This window comes from Tamandua tetradactyla, chromosome 1 (assembly GCF_023851605.1).
Source record: "Tamandua tetradactyla isolate mTamTet1 chromosome 1, mTamTet1.pri, whole genome shotgun sequence".
Classification (NCBI taxonomy): Eukaryota; Metazoa; Chordata; class Mammalia; order Pilosa; family Myrmecophagidae; genus Tamandua; species Tamandua tetradactyla.
Genome location: NC_135327.1, coordinates 16,045,670 through 16,060,202, shown reverse-complemented (window position 1 = coordinate 16,060,202; position 14,533 = coordinate 16,045,670). Strand labels below are relative to the sequence as shown.

The 14,533-nt window shown below is 49.9% G+C and overlaps 1 protein-coding gene across 5 annotated transcripts in view; it reads left to right on the top strand.

Annotated features, from left to right (window-relative positions):
* The window catches only part of DLGAP4 (DLG associated protein 4), a 173,586-nt gene that overhangs the window by 16,861 nt on the left and 142,192 nt on the right, over positions 1–14,533 (top strand). The gene's annotated exons all lie outside the window — the stretch shown is intronic.

Genomic DNA, 14,533 nt, shown 5'->3' with positions numbered 1-14,533 from the left:
GGCTTCCACTGTGCTCCATTCCTGCCACCTCCTCAGTGCCCAGCCTGGCCCTGGGAGTGGGACTCTGAGGTGCAGCTGCCACTCTCCCAATCAGTGGACTGTCACTGGGCTAGGTTGGGAGCGTGACCTAGCAAGAGCCATCTCTCCACAGCACAGGCATCCCCTGGCCACGAGGGTCTGGCAGCACGGGGCTGGGCAGGTCAGCTAGGACAGGTGTGTGATAGGGCTGGGAGTGGCTGCATCTGCCCCCAGCACCCCCCCCTCCTCCCAGCTAAGTACTGATGATGCTCCTGACTCCATTTATTCCTCACCGTGCAGCCAGGATAGGGCCTGAATCCTGCACTGTCCCTGCTCTCACCAAGCCACCAGGATCTCCTGTGGTTCAGCCCATGGCCACTTCTCAGCCCTCCTTTTGTGATGCGGCATCAGGCCGCTCTGGCTGCTCCATCTCACTGCCTTGGTCAGCTTCCCTTCCTCAGTGGGGCACCCTAAATGTTGGTTTCTCAGTACTCTGTCCTGGCCGCCACCTCTCCTCAAACCACACCCTCTCCAGAGACTCCTCGGCTACCCCTGCATCCACGTCTCTCTGAACACCCGCAGTTCCCAAGCCCAGCCCCTCCCCGGCCCTTCCCAGTTCCAGATCAGCCCTGTGACACAGGGTCCCCAGTGTCCCAGAAGCCCCTCCTGCTCAACGTGTCCACAGTGGCCTCCACTGTGCCACAGACCTGCCCCTGCCACCCTGTCCTCTGACCAATGAGGGGCACTTTGTCACCTTGAGAGGACCCTGGTGGCTGCGCCCCAGTATTTGTTACTCCCCAAGCCTTAGAAAAACAGCTTTATTGAGTAATACTTTGTATATCATAAAATTAATCTATTTTAAATATTCAGTTTGATGAACTTTTGTCTGTTTTTTAACTTTTTATTTTGAAATTCTTTCAAACTTACAGGCCAGTTACAAAAATAATATAAATCCCATATGAAGAAATCCAGTATACTCTTAACCCCTGGATACCCATATCCACTAATTTTAGCATTTTGCCACATTTGCCGTATCACTCTACCTATCCATACCTGTCTGTCAGTTTGTCTCCCTACAACCCATTTTCTGAAATCTTGAGTGTAGATTGTATGCAGCATGCCCCTTGAGCCCTTAATACTGCCACGTACATTTCCTAAGAATAAGGATATTCACTTATGCAGCCACCTAAGTCCAGTCCTCAAGTTCAAGCAATTTAACATTGATTTAAAAGCTTCCAAGTTTTCATTTGTCCCAATAATGTCCTTTTGAGTCTTATCTCCTCCCTTGCTAGATCTCATTCAGGATCATATATTCCATGTAATTGTCATAGTCTCCTTAGTTGCTGTTTCTTTTTTTTTTTATTGTGGGACCATATGTACAATATAAACTTTCCCATCTCAACTACTCCCAAGGTACCTTTCAGTGGTACTGCTCGTCTTTACAATGTTGCAGTATCCTTGCCACCTTCTATTACTGAAACTTTCCCATCTCCCCAAACAGAAACCCTTACCCATTGTACATTAACTCCGCAGGCCCCTGAGCCCCACCCTGCCCCTGGCAGCCTGTACTCTAGTTTCTGTCTCTGTGAGCCTGCATATTCTCTGATATTTTCTTTGTAGTTACTGCTGGGGCCTAAATATAACATTCTAAATCTTTAACACCCTTGTTTGCTTAGATACCAATTCAGCTTCAGTGATATACACAAACTGTTTTCCTAGACCCCTCTGTCCCCACATCTTTTTGTAGTTCTTAGCACAGATTGCATGTTTATACATTTTGAGTCCCAAACCGCTGATTTATCATTACATTTTATGCGTTTGCCTTTTAGATTCTGTAGGAAGTAAAAAGTGGAGTTAAAAATAAAAAAGTACAATAGTGCTGGCATTTATATCTACTCATATAGTTAGCCTCATCAGAGATCCTTATCTCTTTGTACAGCTGGTGTCCTTTCCATTCAACCTGTGGAACTCCCTTTAGCATCTCTTGTAGGGCTAGTCTAGTGGTGACAGACTCTCTCAGCTTTTGTTTATCTAGGAGTGTCTTAATCTGTCCCTCATTTTGAAATGCTTGACAAGCTTTTGCTTTCAGTACTTTAAATATGTCTCCTTCTTGCCTCCATGGCATGATTTCCAGTGAGAAATCAGCACTTAATCTTATTGAGGTTCCTTTGTATGTGATATGTTGCTTCTTTCTTGTGGCTTTCGGAATGCTCTATCTGGCATTTGGGTGTGAGTCTATTTTGGGTTTATCCTGTTTGGAGTCCATTGAGCATCCTGGATGTGTATATTCATGTCTTAGTTAAATTTGGGAGGTTTTTGGCCATTATTTCTTTAATAGTCTCTCTGCCCCTTTGTCTCTTTCCTTTCCTTTTGGGTCTCCCACAGTTGTATATTTGTATATTTGATTGTGTCCCACAGATTCCTAAGGCCCTGTTCACTTTTCTTCATTCTTTTTTCTTTCTGCTCCTCAGACTGAATGATTTCAATTATCTCATCTTCAAGGTCGCTGGTTCTTTCTTCTGTCAGTGCCAATCTGCTGCTGAACTCCTCTAGGGAATTTTTTGTTTCTGTTTCTATAGCCTTCATTCCTGAGCTGCCTTCTACATGTAAGGCAAGTAATGGAGAGGCAAGTCCTATTGACCACCACCAGACAGACTGGGGCAAACATACATGCTCCCAGTATGTGCATGAGGATTACTCTGCACCCTCCAGAACCAAGTCTTGGGACCAGCACTAGGCAAGGGGCCAGCTGGGCGCCAGGGGATCCTACCACTTTTTCTTTTTCTTTTTTTTCATGGGCAGACACCAGGAAGATCTTCCCACTTTCAAGAGGCCTCTTACTTGATTCAGCACTCACCTTGCTCCTACAGTCCTTTAACTATTTTTTGGAGCTTTGAGGAAGATATTTCTGCCAGTTTTTGCTAGTTGTCCAAAGCTTCTGAGAGGTATGCAGCCCCGAAGCATCTCACTCTGCCATCCTGAATTGGGTGGGAGCCCATTGGTGAGTTTCACTAAATATATAAAGTTGTGCAACCATCACTACCATCTAATTTTAGAATATTTCTTTATCTTCCAAAAGTTCCACTCCATTCTAGGTCCCAGGCAACCATTGATCTGCTTTGTTCTATGTAGTTTTGCCTGTTCTAGAATGCTCCTATAATTGGAAATATGCAATAATTTTTGCATCTAGCTTCTTCTATTCAGCATTATGTTTGTGAGGTTCGTCCATGTTGTTGCGTGTATCAGTACTACATTCCTTTTTAGTGCTGAGTAATATTCCAATGTACAGATACACTACTTTTTATTGGTTCCCTAGTTGATGGGCATTTGGATTGTTTCTGCTTTTTAACTATTATGAATAATGCTGCTGTGAATGTTCACAAACAAGTCTTTGTGGGGACATTTGTTTTAGTTTTGCTTGTATCACTTCTCCTTTCCTTGCTCTTCCAGCAGATCCTGACTTTCCTTGGGGAGTTTCTAGGGAAACTGATCCCACCACCCTCCATTAGGGATTGAGCATGTGTCTGAGGCTGAGCCATTCGGTGCATTCCAATCCCCAGGCACAGTGATAAGTTCTAAGATGGGCACGTGAGATAAGGCAGCCCAGTCAGTTTAGGGCTTGGGCTGGACCTGCAGTCCTTTATCATGCCCTGATGGTGTGGTTAGTTTGGAACAGCTGCAGCCATTTTAAGCCCGCGAGGGACACCAGCCTTAGGATGGAGCTGACACATGGAGAAGAAGAGGCCTGAGAAAATGTCAGCAAAGCGGAGTTGGAACACGATTGAACTGTGCCTGAACTGGACTTTTTCAATTACATGGGCCAATCAGGTCACTTTATTGCTTACACTAGCTTCAGATGGCTTGTTGTTAGTATTGTTTATAGCCCAAGGGTCAGTAAACTATGGCCCATGAACAGCCTGATTCATTAAAAACCGTTTTGTTGGAACACAGCCAGCCCCATTCACTGCTGTGGCTGCTTTAGCGCACCTTAGGGCCTGTAAGCCTAAAATATTTGCCAGTGGCCCTTGAAGAAAAAGTTCTGCCCGCCGTTATCGCCAAAAGCTTGGTATCCAGTCCATCTCCTCCAGTCACTGAGGACAGAAACCTGGGAGTCCTCCTGCCTCTTCCTTCTGCCTCACCCCCCACCATCTAATCAGCCCCCAAGTCCAGGTGATTTTTATTGTGTAAAACCTCCTGACTCTGCTGTTGACCAGGTCCTCTCCCCCTGCCCTGGATAAGCTTGCTCTCCCCAGGGCTTCTCCCGTAGTGGCAGGGTGAGCTTTCTCTCATCCAAGCCCGACTAAGCCTTTGGGCGCCCGCTGCTCCCCAAGCAAAGGCCATGCTCCCTGGACTGGTATGCAGGGCCCTCAGGATTTAGCCCCCGCCTGCGTTTCCAGCCCGGTCTCCCCCTTCCTTCCCTTCTTCTTCCCTCGAGCACACACAGCAGCTCCCCACTTGAGCCAAATTCCTCACAATTCCGCAGACATGGTCTGCATTGTGCCTCTTCAGGCTTTTGTACTAGCTGTTCCTCTGCCTCCAATGCCCTTCCCCTCCCAGTGGACTCCTATGTATCCTTCAAGACCCAGCCGCAGCCTCGCCACTTTTTCAATGTGTCCCTAATTCCCCCAAGCTGGGTCATGGCTCCCATCTGCCCTTGGGGCCCCCATAGGCCCCTGGTCTTCCCTCCTGGGCAGCTCTTCTCACCTTGGACCACAAGGTCTGTGTACATATCTGCAACCCCCATCAGGGCAGCCGCTTTGTGGACACTAAGCAGTTTTTCTTCTTGCCCTCAGCTTGGCCCAACTTGAGGCCTCACACAAAGTAGGAGCTCAAGAAAGATTTGTCTGCCGGGCACAGTGTCCCCTGCTTTCCACTTCAAAGCCATCCTGGGGAATTGGGGGGCTCGAGGCTGGATGAGGCTCTGAGTGTAGGAGGGGGTGGTCCTGGACCATCTGGGCTCAGCCCTAAGGCAGGTCTGGAAGAACTGAAGTGGACCAACAGGGCTTTTGAGGCCCAGAGTCCCCGGGCAGGGGGCCCTCAGGCAGTGCAGAGACACGCCTCACAGATAGGACAAAATGAACAAACCAGAGGCTTGGAGAAGGACTCAGAGAGAGGAAAGTAGGGCAGGTCAGAGCAGGGTCTGGGTGGGCCCTGGGTGTGGAGTAGAAATAGAGGGATCAGGGGAAATATCATTAAAGTGAAGAGCTCCCAGGGCCGCTCAGAGTCAGCAGGCGGAGAGGCCAGATGGCTTTCAGAGGACCCTGGGTCCCATCGGAGGTGCCAGGAAGTTTAGGGATTTACAAGACTGGCCCTCTGGAGGATTTAGGGCACATCTGATGTCTAAGTCCTTGGCTGAAAACAAATTTCGGCGACAGCTAGCTGGGTCCTGGACGAACTTTCCCACGAGGCAGCTCTGGAGGAGCCAGGCGTGCGCTGGACAGTGAGTCCAGCGCCAGCTCTGCCTCTGCCTCATCCCAGGGCTTGGAGCGGTGACTCGTGCTCAGTGCTCCTTCGGGAAGTGCAAGCTGATGTAAACCCAGCGCATGGGAAGGCAAGAGCCATGCGAGGCCCAGGTTCCTTCCAGGGCTGTGGTGAGGTGCAAATGAGACAATGGATGTGGAAGTACCTTGCAAACTGTAAAGGGCAGTGACACTGGGCCAAGGTCCCCACCTCTGTGAAGCCTTCCTGGATTCTTCCAGCTGATTTAGTGCCCCTGTCTTGAGGCTCCCTTAGACGGTGTACAAACCTCATTCCTGCTATATCGTGGGTCCTGGTGGGTGATAAGTCTGCACGTCGGCCTCATATCCTACACTTTGGCACATGCCTGGCCCAGAGCAAGAGCGTAGCAACTCTTTCTTGAATGACCTTGAGTTGTGAAGAAACACTGAACTGGAGGGTGCTGGGTAGCCTCCATTCCTAAAAGCAGGAACCAGTGGTACATGGTAGAAATCTTTCTAACAAAATGACAAAATGTTTTATGGCTCATAAAGTCTGAGCATCCTGGAAACACAGTCTCAGGTTTGAAATGCTAAAAACCATCTAGTCCTGTGCTGTCCAATACGGTAACATCTAGCCATATGTGACTGCTTAAATTTAAACGAAAGAAAATTAAAAATTTAATCCTTTAGTTATACTCATCACATTTTGAGTGCTTAGTAGCCACATTTGGCTACCCTGTTGGACAGCATAGATGAGAGCATTTCCAGTACTGCAGAAAATTCTATTCAACAGCGTTCCTCAGTACCTTGAAAATTCGTGTGCATGCTTATCTTGAGCCCTGACAGTTTGGGACTGACTCTGAAATTTTGGAGAAAGCGCAAAGGCCCTGGAGTCTGCCCAACTTGAATTTAAGTCCCTTCTGGGCCCTTTGCTGTGCAGCCTGAGGCACAATAACTTCCTTTTCCTCTCTGAGCTTCAGCGGCCTCATCTGCAGAATGGGTGACCACATAGCCTGCCCAGAGCTGGGAGGGTTGGAGGAGACCGGTACGTCAAGGGCTTCTTGGTTTGTGCTCAGTAGAAGGAGCTGCTGTTATTAACAGGGGTTCCTGGAGCTGTGAGAGAGCAAACAGACTGCATGTGTCAGAAAGCCCTCAAAAGCGACTTGAAGCTCAGCTGCTCGTGCTCCTCAAATTAGGGCAAGGTATGCTGGTTGCTGATCTGGGCACTGGGGCTGCTCTGGTCCCTCAGCGGGTAAGGGTGAAGCTAGAGCTGGCAGGGCTGGGACTGGCCAGAGCTTGAAGGGCTACAATAGGCATATTATTACTCCCGTTTTACAGGTGGGGAGCACTGAGGTCATTTGCCCCAGGACACACAGCTACAAAATGGGGGAGCTGGGGTCTGGCCCCAGGCTGTCTGGCTCCACAGTCCATGCCTTGGATGAGGCCCTGATGGCCCCTAGAAGTTAGCCTCAGTCTGCCTTTTATTACTCTTCACCAGTCCAGGAGGGCTGTGCCCTCTTCCTCTCCACATTTCCACCATCTGCAAATTCCTGTTCATCTTTCAAGACCTAGTTTGTGAGCATTTTGAGGGTAGAGACGTGATCAAATTCATTTTAGTGTCAAAATGTCTAACACGTAGCTTGGTACATAGGAGGTCTTGGTAAATCGTAGGGGTGTGTGGTAGATGACGAAGGGGAACATGGCGAGATGGATGAAGTGGATTGGTGGTGCGTGCAATGGATGGGAAAGTGGATGGGGAGTGCTGAACCTGCTCCCCTGCCAGTGAAGGTCACAGTGGGTGCTGCAGGAGGCCTGGGGAAGGCAGGTCAGCCTGTGTATCTGCTGATGGCTATACCACCAGGGAAGGGCAAGAGGGGTGAGGTGCAGTGGGTGCTGAGAAGTGGTGCCCGCCTGGAGTATAATTGTCCCTGTTCCTGCCTGTGTACACTGGAGGGAACCTTGCTAGGAGAGCAGTCTGGCTACTGGAAAGAGAAAATGTCTCCAGGCAATGGGCATAAGGTTCTCTTAGCATGTACACAGTGGCACAAATGCTTCTTGTAATGTAGGAGGCTGTTTCAGTTCCTGGAGACAGGAAAGGAATGGAGGGGCAGTTGACCCAGCTGCTTCAGGGATTTCCCTGTGCCCCCCACATTCTAGAATATGAGACCCTCTGGAAGCATCGGGAGGTGGAAGAGCTTGGCATTTGGCTGAGGAAATGCTGTGTTCATATCTACCTGGTTATATACCAGTTATGAGATTTTGGACAGGTCCCTGCTGAACGTGTTTTCTCTTCCATAAGGTGGGGGTAATAACTACCCCACAGGGCTGTGATGAAGATAAAACTGAACTAATATTTGTTGAGCACCAACTGTGTTCCAGGAATGGTCATGTGGGAGATATGGCAGAGGCCAAGAGAGCTTGGTCCCTGCCCTCATGGAGCTCACAGATATTAAATAACCTCACAGAATAATTGCAGTGTGGTGGGAGCCCGGGAGGAACCTCCACCATGGTTGCTATGTCCGCTCCCACATCTTTCCCAGCCGGGACCTTGGCTGGGCCCCTCCCACTGGCAGCTCTTCGCATGAATTCGTTCTTAGGTTTTAGCTCAGGAACTAAGGCCACTGGAGGGTCCTGCCCCTCCCTTACTGGCTGAGTGGCTTCTTTAAGCTGCAGAGCAGTCACGAAGCCTGCGGCCACCACCACCATGAGACACTGTCCCCAGAAACATACGTTGAGTATCCTTAGACCATTTATCTGGTCAGCCAGTTTTTTCCGGGAGCTCGTGATGCACAGGCAGACCCTGGGCTGGAGGACATGATGAATAAGCCATGGGCCTTATCTGACCTCCCAGAGACCAGCTGGGAATCAGATGAGTTGCCAGCCAGACCATTTCAGTTCATGACCATCAGAGCCATGATGAGGGAAGCTCATGGCTGGGACTTGAAAGATCAGTAGGTGTCTTCAGTTGGCCAACCTCACTACAAGGATTTGAATGTAAGCAGCTTATTTGGGACTGTGTTAATAACCGACATGTGGACTTAAGAACAAGTTACCCTATGGTCAGCTGGGGCTCAGTTCCACTAAAAATCTCTAGGAGACTATGTAGCTCACATCTCAAAGTTGTCCCAGCCAAGCATAAGAAACTGGTGTTTTTTCATCAATTCCCATCTGTCAGTGATTGAGAGCAGCTCCCAAGGGTGTTAGTCCCTGGTGCTTCTGATCTGTCCCCCTTGCATGTGGGCCTCACACTCTCCTGTGGCCAGAGAAAGCCCTTGAACATAGTTGAGCTTGCAGTAGGAAGGCATTGGTTTGTGCCAAAGGGATGTGGGCAGGACACCAATAGAACTGGCAAGGAAGGAGCTGGACTGAGAGAATTGGAGAAGAGTGTTCCAGAGGGGAGAGCCATTGAGAAGTCCTGGAGACAAGAGAGCATGGCACTTCTGCATTGCTGAAGGAGGTTCAGCCTGGCTGCAGGGTAGAGGGAAACTGGAAGGGCAGGCCAGGCTAGACCTTGCTGGGGACCCATGGTCATGAGAAGGTATGTAGCAGGTGTGGTCTCTCTTTGGGGAGATCCCTGCTGGTGCAGGGTGGAGGGTAGATGGATGGAAAGGACCAGACTGTAATCCTGGCAGCCTGGGAGGGGACGGAGTCCGAACTGAGCACAGGGCAATGGATGTGGAGAGAAGCAGAGGTTTGAGCAACATTTTGAGGCAGAATCAACAGAGCTTGGGGAGGGCCAGGGACAGGGAGGGGACTAGGGTGATGTCCAAGTTTTTAGCTTGGGGGCTTGGATGGATATGGTGTTACCAGGGAGGACTGAGTTTAAGGGGGAAAGACGAGCTTCACTGTGGATGTGGGGGCCTGTGGCGGGAATGAGTAGGAGGCAGCTGGGGTCAAGAGCTGCACAGAAGAATTGAGAGATGATTGAGGCTCTGGAAGCTTCCCCCAGGGAGTGGGCACTGGGTGAGAAGGAACCAGGACAGAGGCACAGGGTCAGAGGATGAGCTGGTGGAGGAGGGGGAGCAGCCACGGAACCAAGGGAGAAGACCCAGGAGGGTCCGAGCACCCAAGAGGGCAGAGGGCGCTGCCGGCTTGGGTGGGTCCATGAGTCATGGCCAGGTGGTATGATTGGGGCCGCCAGGGCCCAGGGGAGTCAGGCAAGAGGCTCAGTGCAGGACGTGGCTGCAAAGGGTGGCAAGGATTTGCCCAGCCTGGGGGCGGTGGCCCGGCGCGGTGGGAGGTGAGTCACTTCTGTCTCCAGGCTGAGGGGGCCTCAGAGCCCAGTTGGGCACTGTGTGGCACAGCCTCTGGGGTCTGGGAGACCCCTGGGGAAACTGGGAGCTGCGTAACTTCAGACAAGTCACCTCCCCTCTCTGGGCCACCTGCCTGGCCTGCTCTGAGGAGTAAAGGAGGTAAGGGCGTGGTGGAAGTCCCCAGCGTGTGGGAGAACTCGGCAAATGCTATTTCTTAAAACCATTTTTCAATTCAATTCGACTCCCCAAATATTTATTGAGTTAAGAGGTTCTGTGTAAATCCATTTTTGTAAATTAAATTTTTGTTCCACAAATACTATATTAACTGGGCCTGGGGTTGCAAGGTTGGGGAAGCGTTCATTATTTGAGAACCCCTGAGTAGAATTCCTTTGAAAACCCCCATTCGGTTTATTTTTTTGAGACAGCAAGGATTTTGACTTTTCACGCTTGCAGAGGGAGGCATTCATTCTTTCTTTCATTCTAATGTGGGCTTTGAAAAGAGCCCCTGGCTGCTGCGCAGGTGGACTGAGGGGGCAGTGGGGCACTTGAGGCGGGGCTGCCTGGTCTGGGTGAGTGATGGGGGTGTAGGACAGACAGGTGACTCTCGAGATAAAGACAAGGGGCTTTGAAAGATGTTTGGGAGGCTTTAAAACAAAACGAAACAATAGGGCAAACGGTGCAGCCCCTGAGGAAGACAGTGTGGCAGTTCCTGAAAGAGTTTAATTTACGGTTACCGCAAGGCCCAGCAATTACACTCTTAGGATAATATATACTCCAAAGAATTGAAAGCAGGGACTCAGATACTTTTACACCATGGTAACATTATTCACAGTAGTCAAAAGTGGAAACAACAATCAGGAGATGAATGGATGAGCAATACAACAGAATATTATTCAGCCAGAAAAAAGAGGTCCTGATATATGGATGACCCTTGAAAACAATATGCCAAGTGAAAGAAGCCGGACACAAAATAGTGAATGTTGAGTGTGTGATTCCACTCATATGAAATATCTAAAAGGAAATTCATAGAGACAGAAAGTAGATTACAGGTCACCAGGGACTGTAGGGTGGGAGAAAGGAAAGCTTAAAGGGTACAGAATGTCTATTTTAGATGATGAAAAGTTTCAGTAATGGAAGGTAGTAATGTAGTGCAACATTGTAAAACTAATTAATGCCACTGAATTGTACACTTAAAAATGGTTAAAATGGCACATTTTGTGGTTATGTATATGTATGTGTGTTGCTACAACAACAACGAAAATTAATAGGGTATGGTCTTAAGTTGTACATATCGGGTGGGAGAAGAAGGAAGGGGCGTGGGTTCCTGCTGGCCTCTCAGTTATTGAAGAGGTTGGAGCCAGTGACAAGCCCCAGGCTACATATGCTGGAAGCTGGCGAGGTCTAGGGGGAAGACCACAAACAGGCCTGGACACACCAGTGGGAGATGCCCAGTCAGAGCTGTCCAGTAGGAATCGGGCCTTGTGGACCTGGAGCTCAGAGGGGAGGCCTTGGCTGGAGAGAGAAATGCCATGTCTATAACAGTCAAGGAGAGAAAACCCAGAGCTCATGTTAGTTGCTCAGTAATTTTTATTCAGCATCAAAAAAAATATTTGTGGCACCAGGTATTTACTGAGCATCTCCATGCATCACAGACGCTGTGCTGGCACCAGGGATATGGCAGTGAACTAAATAGACAAAACCTGCTGCCCACCTGGGATTGACAGTTTAGTGGGAGGGGCAGGCAGTAATGGGGTAAGTGACTCAATTAAATACCCTGTTATGTAGTGAGAAGTGCTAAGGGGACCAATGAAGCAGGCAGGGGCCAGGGTCTAGGAAAGTTAGATGGAGGGACAAGGAGTACCTTAATGGCAGACATGCACTCCTCCAAGTGTTTTACATGAACAAATTCATCTAAGCCTCTCGATACAATATGACGGAGGTGCTACAATTAGAGATATAATTTCTAATTAGTTTAGAGATGAGCAACTGAGTCACAGAGAGTTTAAGAAACTTGTCTAAGGTCACTTGGCTATGTAAATGGCAGAGCCTGGATTTTTACCTGGAATCCATACCCTTCATTAAGATTCTTAACCACTATACCAAACTGCTTATAATTGAGAAGGTCAAGTCTGAGCCAAGATCTGCAGGAAGCAGGGGGTAAGGTTCATAGACATCTGGGACCAGCATTCCAGGCAAAGGAAGAGCCAGTGCAAAGGTCCTGAGGCAGGAGCATGCCTTATCTATTCCAGGAACAGCAAGGAGGCCAGTGCAGCTGGGACAGAGGGGGCAAGCACCGAATAGAGGGAGAGAATTGGAGAGGAGGCGAGGGGGCCACCTGTGGCTTCTGTAAGGCCTGCAGCTTTTACTTGAGCTGAGGTGGGGCCAAGGAGGATCTAGAGCAGAGGAGGGGCAGGATCTGACTTGTGCTCTAATCGGATCCTGCTGGCTGCCATGCAGGGAGACCAGTGAGGGCGTGGGAAAAACAGGTGAAGGATGATGGTGGCTCAATCTGCAGCGAAGGTAGCAGTAAAGGTGGCAGGAGGTGACCAGCTTCTTGATGTATGGTGACAGTGGCTCCAGGAGGAGTTGCTGATGGTTTAGGTGGGGGGTGGGGGAGTGAGGGTTAGGGAAAGAGGCATCAGGAATGACTCTGAGGTTTGGGCCTGAGTGGCTGGAAGGATGGGGTCCCATCCATTGAGATGAGAACAACCGTGGGCAGAGCTGCTTCATAAAGTACTTTCCACATCCATTATCCCTTGATGTTTGATGCACAGAAGCCAAGCATGCATCTCAGGGTTTGGAACTTTGATTCATTCATTCAATCAGCAAACATTTCTGGTGTGCCTGCTAGGTGCCAGGTACCATACTAGGTGCCAGTGGCTTTACTGAACTATAATTCATATGCCATGTCATTCACCCATGTAAAGTGTACAGCCCAGTGGTTCTCAGTATATTCACAGCATTGTGCATCCATCACCACAATCACGTGTAGAACTCATCACTCCAAAAAGAACTCCCCCCTTAGCACATCACCAGCCCCCCTCAATCACACCCAACCCCCCCAGCCCTAGGCAACCACAGATCTACTTTCTGTCTCTATAGATTTGCCTTTTCTGGGCATTTCATAGAAATGGACTCATACAATATGTGGCCTTTTGTGACCGGACTCTGGTATGATCTCACGGCTCATCCATAATGGAGGTTGCAGAATTCTTAACTCTATTTTTGCACCTCCCCCAGTGTCACAGGGACAAGGACGTGGCAGGGGCTCCAAGGCAGAGCTCCCCACTCCCAGCAGGGCCCTGCACAGGGACGCCGCATTAGTGTGGCGCTCTGGGTGGGTTTGGTTCAGAGTGACAACTTGGTTAGGACGCATCCTCCCGGGCACTGGTTTTTCATGCACTGGCAATTTTCATGCCCCACGATGCATCTTGAAATCTTTTATGCATCTTTAAGAATTTGTGTCCACTCATTCAGAATTTTTTGGAGTTTGGTATTTTCTTTCCTGACTCTGTAAACACTTTTTGTTCGCACTGTCAGGCCTGTTTTTCTGGGTCGGTGATGTCGCTGGGGGAGGCAAGGCAGCAAGTTCTGGAATCTGATATCTGGGTCAAGGCCGGCCCTGCCTTTTCCTCGGCTTGTGCTGGGGATAGTTAGGGAAGTTCTCTGTGCCTCAGTTTCTTCCTTTATAAAGCAGAGTAACGTAGGGCTGTGGGGAGGGGGAATGAGGTAAAGCCTGTGGCAGGTCCTTGGTCTCATCAGCCCCTTGGGAGAGACTGTGAAGACCCCCAGGTCCCTGGGCAACTGCACGAGAGCCGCCCCCGTCCCCAGCTAACACTTTCTCCCTATTCCTATGGTGAATTGACCCCTGCCCCTCTCCTCCCAGGCAGGCCTGAGAGGTGGGAAGCCCAAGTTCAGGTCCCAGGCTGCCCACTGGGTCCTGGGCTCTAAGTCAGAGCACTCTCCTCTCTGTGTTTGTTTCTTTACCTGTAGAATGGGGGCCGGAGGGTTTCCACTGAGGCCTCTAAGGCAGCCAAGAGGCTTCTCTGGGGGTTGGGGTGGGGGAAGGTGGAAATAAAGAGCCTTCTTCTCCCGGGAGTGCCTGGTTCCTGCTGATTTAAAGATCTAGGGAGGGAGGGCGGCACCTGTGCAGCAGTGGGAGGAGAGGGACACCTGGCTTCCCTCTTCCTCTTGCATAAGACGTGCTGTGTGGGTGGTGGGTGGAGGTGGTGATGCAGGGAGGGGCCTCCTGGTCGGTGTGCAGGGACAGAGAAGAGCCTCTTGAAAGGGTCTTTATTAAGCACTTGCCACGTGCTGGGTATTTTACCTGCATCAAATTCCTAACCCTCACAATAGCCTTGAAAGGAGACGGTCTCATTCCCATGTGACAAGTGGCTGAAGCTTGGAAAGGGCCAGCAGCAGAGGCTGAGCAGAAATTCGAGTTCAGGACTGCCTGGCTCAGGCCCCTTCCTAACTACCTCCATTCGGGGAACAGGAGGGAGGAGCAAAATGGGGAGCAGCAGCAGCCCTAAGTTGTTCTACAGATCTGAGGCTTCGGAACCCCAGCTTCCCTGCTGCTGTGGGGATTCTGTGGGTGGTGGGAACGATGTCGTAAATATGCATGACATGCAGATATGCCTCTAAAAACACGATGTGGGGGCCCACACTAGTCGGGATGCCGAAGTGCTTTGGAAAAGGTGGTGTTGTACGAACACCCAAGTTTCTGTGATGGTTGCTCCCCCTTCCTGGCCTCTCCAGGGCATGGCCCAGGGATCTTGGGGTAGAAGGCTTATCCAGATGCCTCCTAATTGCCATCCCTCCCCC